Below are 12,164 nucleotides of genomic sequence, written 5' to 3'. Positions count from 1 at the left end.
TGATAGCTAATGGATACAGTTTTTTTTTTTTTTAAGATTCAAAAACTGTTGTAAAACTAGATTGTGCTAATGGTTGCAAAACCTTGTGAATATAGGGGAAAAAAACATTGAATTATACACTTTGGACGTGTGAATTGTACTGCTTATTAACTACATCTCAAAATTAAAGAAAAAAGCATTAGAACTTTTCAAAAAGTTTATGTAAATCATTTAAGCCTTTGATACTGATGTACTTTATGAGAATTATATAATATATAATATTTCATTCATAAGGAGAAAAAGTCATTTTTCTTTCAAAAACTATTTCTAATGATATTATAAAATAATTCAGTTGCTTAAACTTTTGAACTCAAAGAAGTTAATTTAAAGCCTAACAGTTTCTATCATTCAGCATATTTCATATTTTAATGAGGGGCTAAGCCTGGATAAATGTATGGATGACAAATAAATTAATTTTTTTTTGTAAAAGAATTTTTTTTTGGCATGGACAGGCATGGGGAATCGAACCCAGGTCTCCAGCATGGCAGGCAAGAACTCTGCCACTGAGCCACCATGGCCTGCCCTGTAAAATAATTTTTTAAAAGACACCTACATCTGTGCCACTTGGTAGAAAACTGATTTTTTTTACATATGGCATTTAATGAACAGATTCAATACAGATTTATCAAACTTTTTTTTTTTTTTTTTGGGTGGGAAACAGTTTTAATTGAAGAAATGATAAAACTCATACAATTACAGAATCTTAGCATCCCTAGTCATGTAGTGGGCACATGTATGTTGCTTACTGTGTTGAACTGGAGAAAAAATTTCCAAGTTTCTGCATGAAACTCTTCCCATAACTCTTGAGGCAGTCTCTTTCGTTTTAAAACAGATCTACTTATGAGAAACTTCTTTTGAGTTGTGTTAGTTTGTAAACGGCCAGAATGCAATAAACCAGAACTGGAATGGCTTTTATAAAGGGAAAGTTAATAAGGTACCAGTTTACAGTTCTGAGGAAGTGAAGGTGTCCAAATTAAAGCATCAGCAACAGGTTACCTTCACTCACAAAAGGCCAATGGGTCTAGAACACCTCTGCCAGCTAGGTAGTCGTGGCTAGCATCTGCTGGTCCCTTGCTCCTGCGCTCCATTGCTTTCAGCCTCTGTTCATGTGGGAGTTCCTTACTTTGCTCCTATGGGGCTGGCTTTCATTTCTTGGCTTCCCTTGACTCTTTCCAGGTTCTGGATTGCTTAACATCTCATGGCAATGTGTGCTGGAATCCAAGCATCTCCAGACATCTGCGTCTCTGTTCTCTGAAGCAACTGTTTTCCATAGCATCTCCATCTGCTCTCTCTTGGTTCTGAGGCTTCTGCCATTTCTGTATGCTCTGTCGGTTCTTGCATTTCTCCAAAATGTTTCCACTCTTAAAGACTAGTAATCTAATCAAGACCCACCTGGAATGGGTGGAGTCACATCTCCATCTAATCGAAAGTTAATACCCACAATTGGGGGTGTCACATCTTTGTGGAGATAATCTAATCAAGTCTCCAGCCTACAGTGCTGAATAGGGATTAAAAGAAACAGCTGTTCCCACAAGATTGAATCAGGATTAAAACATGGCTTTTCTAGGGTACATAATACTTTCAAAACTGGCACATGAGTAGAATGATGCTGATATGTAGTCTTATGTCCTTGTGTCAATGCTCCCTGCCTGCTGCGGAACTCCGGGATTCTCAGCCACCACAGTTGCCGCAGGGCTATCAAACATTTTTTGAGAAAATGAGTAATTTTCATCCTTTATTCACCTTTATAGTTTTCGTTTCCAAGATTACATTTTCAGAAAAGTTCAAATTGACTAAATAGTCAAAAAATGAAAACATAGTCATTAGTCATTAGAGAAAAATGCAAATCAAATCCACAATGAGATAATATTTCACATTCACTTAGATGGCTATTATTTGAAAATTCAAAACATAGCAAGAGCTGGTGAGGATGTGAAGAAATGGACCCCTTGTGCAATGCTGGTAGAAATGCAAAATAGCGCAGCCATGATGGAAGACAGTTTTCTGTTCCTCAATAAGTTAACATAAAATTACCATATGACTGAAAAATTTCACTCCTAAGTGTATACCCAAAAGAATTAAAAGCAGATACTCCAAATAGATATTTGCACACCAATGTTTATAGACACCTACATCTATAGGTGTCATTAGCAGCACTATTCACAATTGCCAAGAAGGGAAGCAACCTATGTGTCTAACAACAAGTGAGTGGATAACAGGTACATACACACAACGAGTTACTCAGCATAAAAAGGAATGAAGTTCTGATGTATGCCACAGCATGGATGAACCTTGAAAATATTATGCTATGTAAAATAAGCCAGACCCAAAAGGACAAAAACTGTGATTCCACTACTGTGAAATATTTAGATTAGGCAAATTTATAGAGACAGAATGTAGACTAGAGGTTAATAGGGCTGGGCAGCAGGGTGACTGGGTATTATTGTTTACTGGGGACAGCATTTCTGCCTGGGATAATGACAAAAGTTTTGTAATGGATGATGGTGATGATTCCACAACACTGTGATTGTAATAAATGCCACTGAATTGTACACTCAAAAATAGTTAAAATGAAAAATTTTGTGGTATATGTGTGTTGCCACAATATCATTTTTAAAAAGTTGAAAAAAAAGTTCATTAAATTTAAGCAATAAATGAATTTTGAGACATAAAAATATAAATTATAACTCTGACAGAATATGATGCTTGCAGTTACATAAATGTTGAATTTATGAGGTTAATTACTTTGAATCTTACCTCTCATTTCTGCTAAGACAGTATATCCACATATCTGTGTCTGCCACTACCATCCAGTAGCAGTGTCTCAACTATAAACCCAACAGTTTCTTCCCCAAGTAAGACCAATGGAAGATTTGAAGAGAATGCAAATGATGTTACTGAAAGATTTAAAATTAAAATGTGGCAAATAAAATAGAGTAATGGGATTGAGAAGAGATGTTGAATGAAGGGTGAAATATAAATATACACTGGCAGCCAAGGAGCTGAAGGTAGAAGAAGATTCTGTGAATGAGGGTAAGAAGAAGCAGTCAAGAATTTTAAGGGAAAAATTGGGAATGTGCAGGGCAACAGAAGGCAAGGAGACCATGATAACATCTATAAAGATGCTGTTAGACAATGAAAAAAAGGAATGTACATAAATCCACTGTATTTCAGTATTAGGTAAGTCATTGTTGAGCACAATGAAAGTATTTTAGAGAAAACTATGAGGGATAGTGTTAGTGGCTGGGGAAATATAAAATATGGAAGAATCATGATCATGGCTAAATGCTAGTGGGAAGGAGTTAGAAAATGGAGAGTTTGAAGATACAGGGAAGGGTAGAGAAATTCAAGAACAAAGGGCAAAGAAAAGAATGATTATAGATGCTGGAAACCTTTTAGATTTTGTGCCTTGAATTCAAAGGGATTCTATTCTTAATATTTCTTTCTTCTTTTGAAGGAATGAGGCAGGAATGCATCAAGAATGCATCAAGTTGAGGTTTCAGGATAATGAGTAACTTTTGTGAAGATTATAAAGTGGATTAAGAAGAGCTATTACTATTTGCAAGTAGTGTAAGAAAATACAATTGCTATTACTGAGTACAAATTTATAGTGGGATCAATTTTTTCTTTTGTAAGATATTTACAAGATGAAGCTCCGGGGAAGGCAGACACTTTTGTTCATCTAAAGTAGGATTTTGTTGGAGATAGGGAAGGAAAGTAAAAAATGGTAAGGGCATGGGGAATACTGATAAAAGGGTGCATAATCATTAGGCAAAAAAATCTATGGTATCAAAAGTCATTATAATAAATATGCTAGACATGTCAGTATCCTTGAAGTCTTAATGAGATCAAAGAATTGGTATAGTAGGGAATAATTGAGTGAATTGGGAGGAGAGCCGGGGATAAAAGAGTTCAAGAAATGAGATGAGTGAATCCAGTATTTCAGATGAGAGACTGATACACGTATGAAAATACACATGTAAGCTTATGGAATGTGTGGCTGAAATGGTGTGGGGAGGTCATTGTAGGTGATATGGTAAAATAACTGACTTGGATAGGTTAATAGACTGATCATCAGCATGAACACTAACATCATCCAAGATGACTGCAGATTATGCCAGCAAAGAAGATCCAGGAATTGGTACAGTTAAATGGTATGATCTTCAGGAGTATATTAGGATAGACTAGTCTACGCTGCCAAAACAAATAGCATCTAGATCTCAGGAGTTTACATAAAAAAACTTCACACAGAAAAGTCACCACAAGATTGTTTGGCTCTCCAGCATAGCTGCTCTCTATGGGATAGCACAACATACTCATGTACTTTCATGTCGTATTACCTTCATATCAAGAGAAGCCTGCAAAGCATCACACCAAAGGAAGACAGCATAGAGAATGACACACTGGCTTTTAAGTTCTTATGCTCTAAAGTGAAACATCATTGCACCTTTCATTGGACCAAGAAAGTTACATGGCCATGTCTAACTTTAAGGAGGTATCCATACATATATATTAGGAAAGGAGAAAGAAATAAAAACTATCAATGAGAATTGGTAATGACTACTGCAAATGACAAGCAAAATTTCAGTTAAAAATTTTAATAAAAGGAAAGTTTATTGGAGAGGTGAAAGATGTTGGAGTTTTAATTAATCATGGAATGCAAGTTCTGGGGTGCATAGTGGGTGGATTTGTACAGAAGCACTGAAAGATTGGGTCATAGAAGACAAATCCCTGTCGGAATAGAATGAATGTATGGGATACAGATGGTTGGATGGGTGTTGGTGAAGAATACAGGTACTGTAAGCATGAACAGATTTGCTGGCCATCAGTTTGCCAAATCGATTTACCGGAAGTCTTGTGGCTTCTCAAATTTGTCCAGTGGGATAGGTAAGAGGAATGTGTAGGTAACTGTCACATGCTTTAATGGATAGAGGTTAGGGTGGGAATTAAAGAAAATGCTCAGTGTAATCTGCAGAAATGACACAAGTCCTAGCTCAGCAGTGGTTTTTTCTGATAATTTCCTTGTCTTTGCTTCTACTCTGTCTTCTAATTCACTTATGGATATATACTTTTAACTTACTAACGTCTATTTATTTGAATGTTATTATTTTCAAATTTCATCTTTCACTTTCATCATGCTTATTTCTACCTTAATTTTTCTCTTTTACATTCTATTTAGACCTTTCTCCTCCTTTGAGTTTCCTTGAGTCATCGATCTTGCATCCTAAAGGAATTTATTTTCTCTCCTTCCCAAAGACCCTGGGTAAGTTTCAGCTTTGTATTCATGAAGAACAAGGTATGATGGCAAATTTCACTTTGAAGGGACAGACAGACATCTGAAAATAAAAAGACCTGACTTATGTAAGATGACAAAATATTAAGGAACTGGAATTTAGATGTTACATTGTGGTTTAACTGAAATACATTTCATGGGAAGTTTACATTCTAAAAAAAAATTGTGTAATCATTATAAGGGTCATATGATCAAGATATTGTCATCTAAAGTCCTTGAGAATCAACATTGCCCTACAATTCCAAAGATAATTGCATATGGTCCACCCCTCACTTAGGTTAGTAGTTCAGAATTTCTAGAGTGATTTTTTAACTATGACAATGTGCCATTTTGAGGCTGTCACATTGTTAAATGTTAAAATATTGAGTATGTGAAAATCAAATGGTTTCTAAACTGAACACATTTTCAATATGCTTTGGTCAAAAGTAATTTCATTGTTTAAAAAGCCATTAGAATAATAACGTCAAATAACTTGTGACATTAGTTTTTTTCAATATCCACTTTAACCTACTACTTTGTAACCTTAAAAGTTCAACATATTAAAGAGACATGCTGATTGGGGATAACATTATGGTTTTCAGTGAATGGAAAAGCTGAGAAGGATGCAAGGCATGTTAGTAAAATATCTACAAGGATATGTAAATGTCTCCTACCCATGAGACTAAAGTCTGTGCATTTAGAAAATTTCGTAAACTGCCAAAGAAAAAATTGAGGAAATAAAGTGGAGAGAGAGAAAAACTTCAGTTGTTTTTTAGATCTGAAATCAACTGACACAGCTGTCTAACGGAAACAATTTGAACTGGTATCTGTTACCTTGCCCTCTGATACCACATCAAACTGGCGAGGCTCCTGGGTAGGGGTTGGACAGTGTATAGTGATCAAGTCTACATGAACTTCCACTTAAGTATCAGAAGTAGTTAGGAGTTAGGATTCTTGGAATTCAGTTCTAGTTCAGCCACTGACCATTTAGGAGGTCTGTCGGATCTTCACATATTCTACCAGGAGACTATGAGGTGTTTACTATGGCATTTCCACCAACACACTTGTGCTACTATTCCATGTGAAACAGACACAAAGACTACTATCCAGAGTGATTTGGAAACATTCCTGAGAGATTTTCTTTCCTCTCCTTTTTCTTCCTCCATATTTCTGTCCTTACTGTACTTTTATATTTTTAACTTTTTATTTTCAAATAATATAAATCTCAATTTAATTTGCAAAAATAATTCAAAACCCATATAGAGAAGACCACCATAACCCTGAGCTGGAGCCATTGAATTTTAATGTTTATCCACATTTGTCATTTCATTCTATCTGTCTATCCATCCATCTAGCCATCTATCTTTCCATCTTGATGTATTTGTAAACATTTGAAAGTGGGATGTATACATCATGCTCCTTGAACACAAACTTAATACTTCCATTTTCTGAGAATGAGTATAATCACTTATGTAACCACCTTAAGTACAGTTATCAAGTTCAAGAAACTTAACATTAATATTAAATGTACAGTCTATATTCCAAATTTTTCATATGCCCCAATAATGTTTTTGTAGGCATTTTCTTTTCCATTATTAGATCCAGTTTGGTATAATGTATTGCTTTTTATTTATTGATTGATTTATTTTTTATTGTCTCTTTAATCTCTCTCTCTCTCTCCCTCTTATGTGGAAACATATATAAGACATGAACTTCTTCACCTCAACCATAAACATGCAATTCAGTGGGATTAATCACATTCACAATGGTGTACCATCCTCACTATCCACTACCTGAATTCTCCCATCATCTCAAAGAGCAACTCTGCATCCATTATGCCTTAACTCCCCCTTCACACCCCTGTCCCACTCTGACAACCTGCATTTTACTTTCTGTCTCTACTTCTACTTCAGCTATTTCATATAAAGGTAATCATACAATATCTGTTCCTGTGTCTGAGTTTTTCACTCAACATGCTGTCTTTAAGTTTCATCTACTTGGCAGCATGCATCAGAATCTCACTCCTCTTTAGGGCTGAACAGTATGGCAATGTATGTATATACCACATCCTGTTTATACATTCACCTGCCAGTGGACCTTTGAGTTGCCCTTAAACCTGGCTACTGTGAATAATGCTGCTTTGAACATTGGTGTACAAATATCTGTCTTAATCCCTGCTTTCAATTCTTTTTGATATACATCTAGAAGTAGGATTGCCAGGTCATATGGTTTTTCCATGTCCAACTTCCTGAGGAAATGCCAAACTGTTTTTTTACAGCAGCTGTGTCATTTCATATTCGTACTAAAAATGCACTTCTGTTCCTGTGTTAGTCTATAAACTGCCAGAATGCATTACTAGAATTGGAATGGCTTTTAAAAGGGAAATTTAATAAGTTACAAGTTTAGAGTTCTAAGCCCATAAAAATGTTCAAACTAGGGCATCCAGGAAGAGATATCTTAATTCAAGGAAGGTTGATGGATTGGGAAAATCTCTGTCAGCTGGGTAGTCATGTGACTGGCATCTGCTGGTCACTTGCTCCTGAACTCTATTGCTTTCAGCCTCGTTTCCTGTGGTGGTTCCTCACTTGGCTTCTCCAGGACTGGCTTTCATGTCTTGGCTTCCTTGGGCTCTCTCCAGGTTCTGGATTCTTAATATCTCGTGGCAACACTTTCTGGGCTCCAAGCATTTTCAAACATCTGTGTGCCTGTTCTCCAAGTATTGGCATCTCTGTTAGCTCTGCTCTGAAGTTTGTCAGCTCTGTTGTTTATGACTCTCTTCAAAATGTTTCCTCTTTTAAAAGATTCTAGTAAAGTAACCAAGACCCACCTGGAATGGATGAAGGCACATCTCCATCTAATCAAATGTCACACCCACAATTAGGGCATGCCATATCTCCATGGAGATAATCTACTCAAAAGTTTCCAACCTATAATATTTAATTAGGATGGAAAGAAATGGCTGCCCCCAGAAGATCGGATCATGATTAAAATATGGCTTTTCTGAGGGACATAATACTCTCAAACCAGCACAGTACCCATTTCTCAGAATTGTTGACATCACTTGTCACTTCTGTTTTTTGAACCATAGCCATTCTGGTGGATATGAGACATCTCACTGGAGTTTTGATTTGCATTTCCCAAATGGCCAATGATATTGAGCATCTTCTCAGGAGCTCATTGGCCATAAGTACATCCTCTTTGGAGAATGTCAATTCATGTCCTTTGCCCATTTTTGTAGTGAAACATTTAGAAAAACTTCTCCTTTCCTTCTGTGCATATTTTTTCTCCCAATTTTCTTTGTGGCTATCACGGAGTTTAAATGTAATATCTGAAATCTGTAACAATCTCATTTTGTGTTTGTTCTAGTTTGTAAAAGGTGCCAGAATGTGATATACCAGAAACAGATTGGCTTTTAAAAAGGAGAATTTATTAAGTTGCAAGTTTACAGGCCTAAGGCCATGCAAATGTCCAAATCAAGGCAACAACAAGAAGTTACCTTCACTCAAAAAAGGCTGTTGAAATTCAGGGTTTCTCAGCTGGGAGGGCACATGGTGACATCTACTAGCTTTCTCACTCAGCTTCTTTTTCATGAAGCTCCCCTGGGGGCATTTTCCTTCTTCATCTCCAAAGATCTCTGGCTGTGTGGGCTCTGTTTGTTTTGGTTGCCCTTTTGATTCTGATGGTTTAAAAGCTTTTTCCAAAATGGTTCTCTCTTAAAGGGCTCCAGTAAACAACCTCACCTTGAATGGGTGGAGACACATCTCCATTGAAACCATCTAATCAAAAGTGACCACCCACAATTGGGTGAGTCACATCTTTATGCAAACAATAAAAAAAAGTCCCACCCAGCCATACTGAATGAGGATTAAAGGATGTGGCTTTTCTGGGGTACATAATAGCTTCAAACTGGCACAGTGTTGAAACCAACTTAACTTCAATAGTATACACCTACACAATGTACTCATATACACAATGTGCTCATATACCCTCCATCCCTCCACCTTTATGTAGCTATTTCTGCAAATTACAAATAACACATAAACTATACATTTAAAGTTCAAACCATCAATTTTATCATTACTTTTCTGTATTTGCATTTTAGATCCTGTAGAAGTAAAAAGGGGTATCAGACCAAAAATATAATAGTGCTGGTATTCATGTTTACCCATGTCATTACTTTCACCAAAATCATTATTTCTTATGACTTTCATCTATTGTCTAGTGTCCTTACTTCCAACAAGAACTCCCTTTGGCATTTCTTGTAGGACTTATCTAATAGTGACCAACTTCCTCAACTATTTTTTATCAGGGAATCTCCTTCAGTTTTGAAAGACAGTTTTGTCATATATAGAATTCTTAGCTAGCAAATTTTGCTTTTGGCCCTTTAAAAAATGTCATCCTGCTGCCTGCTAACCTCCATGGTTTCCTGTAAGAAATTGGCATTTACTCTAATTGAGGCTCCTGTGTACATGACACATTGCTTCTCTCTTGCAGCTTTCAGAATGTTGGCATTCAACAGTTTGATTATCTTAGGTCTTGGTGTAAGTCTGTTTGGGCTTATCCTCTATGGAGTTTTTTTGAGCTTTTCTGATGGACTTATTTGTGTTTTTCTTTAAATTTTGGAAGTTTTCAGTCTTTATTTCTTTGAATATTCTTTTTGCCCCCTTCTCTCTTCTTCTTCTGAGACTCCTAAAATGCATATGTTAGTATGCTTGGTGATGTCTCACATATCTCTCAAGCTCTGTTCACTTTTTCATTCTTTTTTCTTTTTGTGCCTTAGACTAAATAAATTCGATGGTCTTATCTTTAAGTTCATTGATTCTTTCTTCTGCCAGCTCAAATACTCTGTTGAACCCTTGTAGGGAATTAAAAAAAAATTCTGTTACTGTTGTTTCAGCTTTGTTTTGCTCTTTTTCAGGATTCCTATGTCTTTTACTGATATTCTCTTTGTATTCATCTATTGTTTTCTTAATTTCCTTTAGTTCTTTTTTTCACATTTTCCTTTAGCTTTTTGAGCAGATTGAGGATGATTTTAAAAGAGTTTTGTGCCTGGTATCCTGATCCTTTTCACATACTATCATTTTCTTTTCCCACGGAATTTTGTGTGTGTGTTTGTGTGTGTGTGTGTGCTGTAAGGCAGGGGTCACATTTCATTCTTTTTCCATGTAAGTATCCCATTATTGCAGCACCATTTTGCTGAATTTTTGTTGATTTGTTTGTTTTTGGGGAGGTGCATGGGCTGGGAATTGAACCCAGGTCTCCCACATCATGGGCGAGAATTCTACCACTAAACTACCCTCATACTCCCTATCATTTACTTCTATCTCTGTATGTTTTATAAACTTTTATTTGCTCCAACTTTGAAATCTTGAGTTTTAGTGTGTTTTCTCTTAAACTTAGACATTGAGTTATCTGTTCCTTAAATTTGTATCCAGTCAATTTAGGAACAGATGACTCAATGTCTGTGAGTCATCCTTGATTCAGGATATTCCCTTGAATGCCAAGAGCTCACTGAAAACAAAAATAAAGAAAAAGAAAAAGAAAAAAATCCCCATTTTTCTAAGTTTTTGCAGATTGGTCTGTGTGAGTGTTCTCCTTCAGTATTTAGCTGTCTTAATGATAAGTTTAGAAAATAGCCTAAGGCACAAGTGGAGGGTTCTCCTTGTTTTTTTCTGAATATACATCTTGTTCTGAGCATGTCCATGTGGCCCTAGAATTCCCCCATTTACATAAATCTGAAATTCCCCATTTCCCTTGGGCACTGTGTTGTATTTTTTCAAGCCAGCAAACCTTTCCCCAAGCAGCTACAATTTAATCGTTTTCCCACAGCATTCTGTAGGAGTGTTCAGTGTGCTATCTTGAACATACATGGTAAGTTCTTGTATGGTGAGCCTGTGAGTGTATCCTGGTTCAGTCTTTCAGGCTGCCATCAGACAGATTGGCACAGACATATTTGCTCCCAGTAAGTGTACAAGGCTTACACTTCTCCCTCTAGAACTGGGACCAGGGACCCACTTAGAGCACTGGCTGGCTCTGTGCCAAGCTAGTGTTAGGATGGAGGAGGGGCCAGTCAGAGCAACATGCGATCCTATCATTTCTAAATTGCCTGTTTCTTAATCCAGCATTTTCCCTGTTATACAACCTTTTAACTTTTCTGAAACTTGGAGACAGATGGGTTCTGCCAGCTCTTGTTTGTTATTTAAAACTTCTTTGGTAGGATGAGGCCCTGAAGTGGCTCATATCACAATCTTAATGATCATCTTTCCCTGTCCTTTTATCTTGTCTGTTTCTACTTTTCTTTTACAAATATTTATTGAATAAGTAATCTCTGGTAGGTATTGTATTAGCTTTGCATAGTAGATTTATTTCTGATTAGAAAATGTATTATCAAGAAGTTTTGACACTAGGTACTTTTACTTTAAAGGAATTTATAAGGTAGGTATCTGCCCCATTTCACAATGACACATATGCGTGCACATACACACAAACAGAATTGAAGGAAGATCTATGCTGTTTACACCATGCAATCATGTGTGATTTATGGGAGTATATTATAATGAGAGATTTTTGCTCAGTCTGCACGGTAAGGGAAGGTATGTAGCTTTGGTTTCATATTCGGTACTTTAAAATTGAGACATCATATCATTAATCATCCTACCTTCATTTAAATAGTCATTAAAGATGCTATCCGAGGTTCCTTCCACAATTCTGAGGTGCACAGTGGGCCTCTGACTATACTTCAACACAATTATTCTGTGACTTATATCTATACAACATGCTGCTCTGACAGACACTGCAGTTCCCCAATCAGAAACGTGGTGCTTGGTGGATAATTTTGATGCCAAGGGGGTTT

The sequence above is a fragment of the Tamandua tetradactyla genome, chromosome 19 (assembly GCF_023851605.1).
Source record: "Tamandua tetradactyla isolate mTamTet1 chromosome 19, mTamTet1.pri, whole genome shotgun sequence".
Classification (NCBI taxonomy): Eukaryota; Metazoa; Chordata; class Mammalia; order Pilosa; family Myrmecophagidae; genus Tamandua; species Tamandua tetradactyla.
This window is presented reverse-complemented; position numbering follows the sequence as displayed.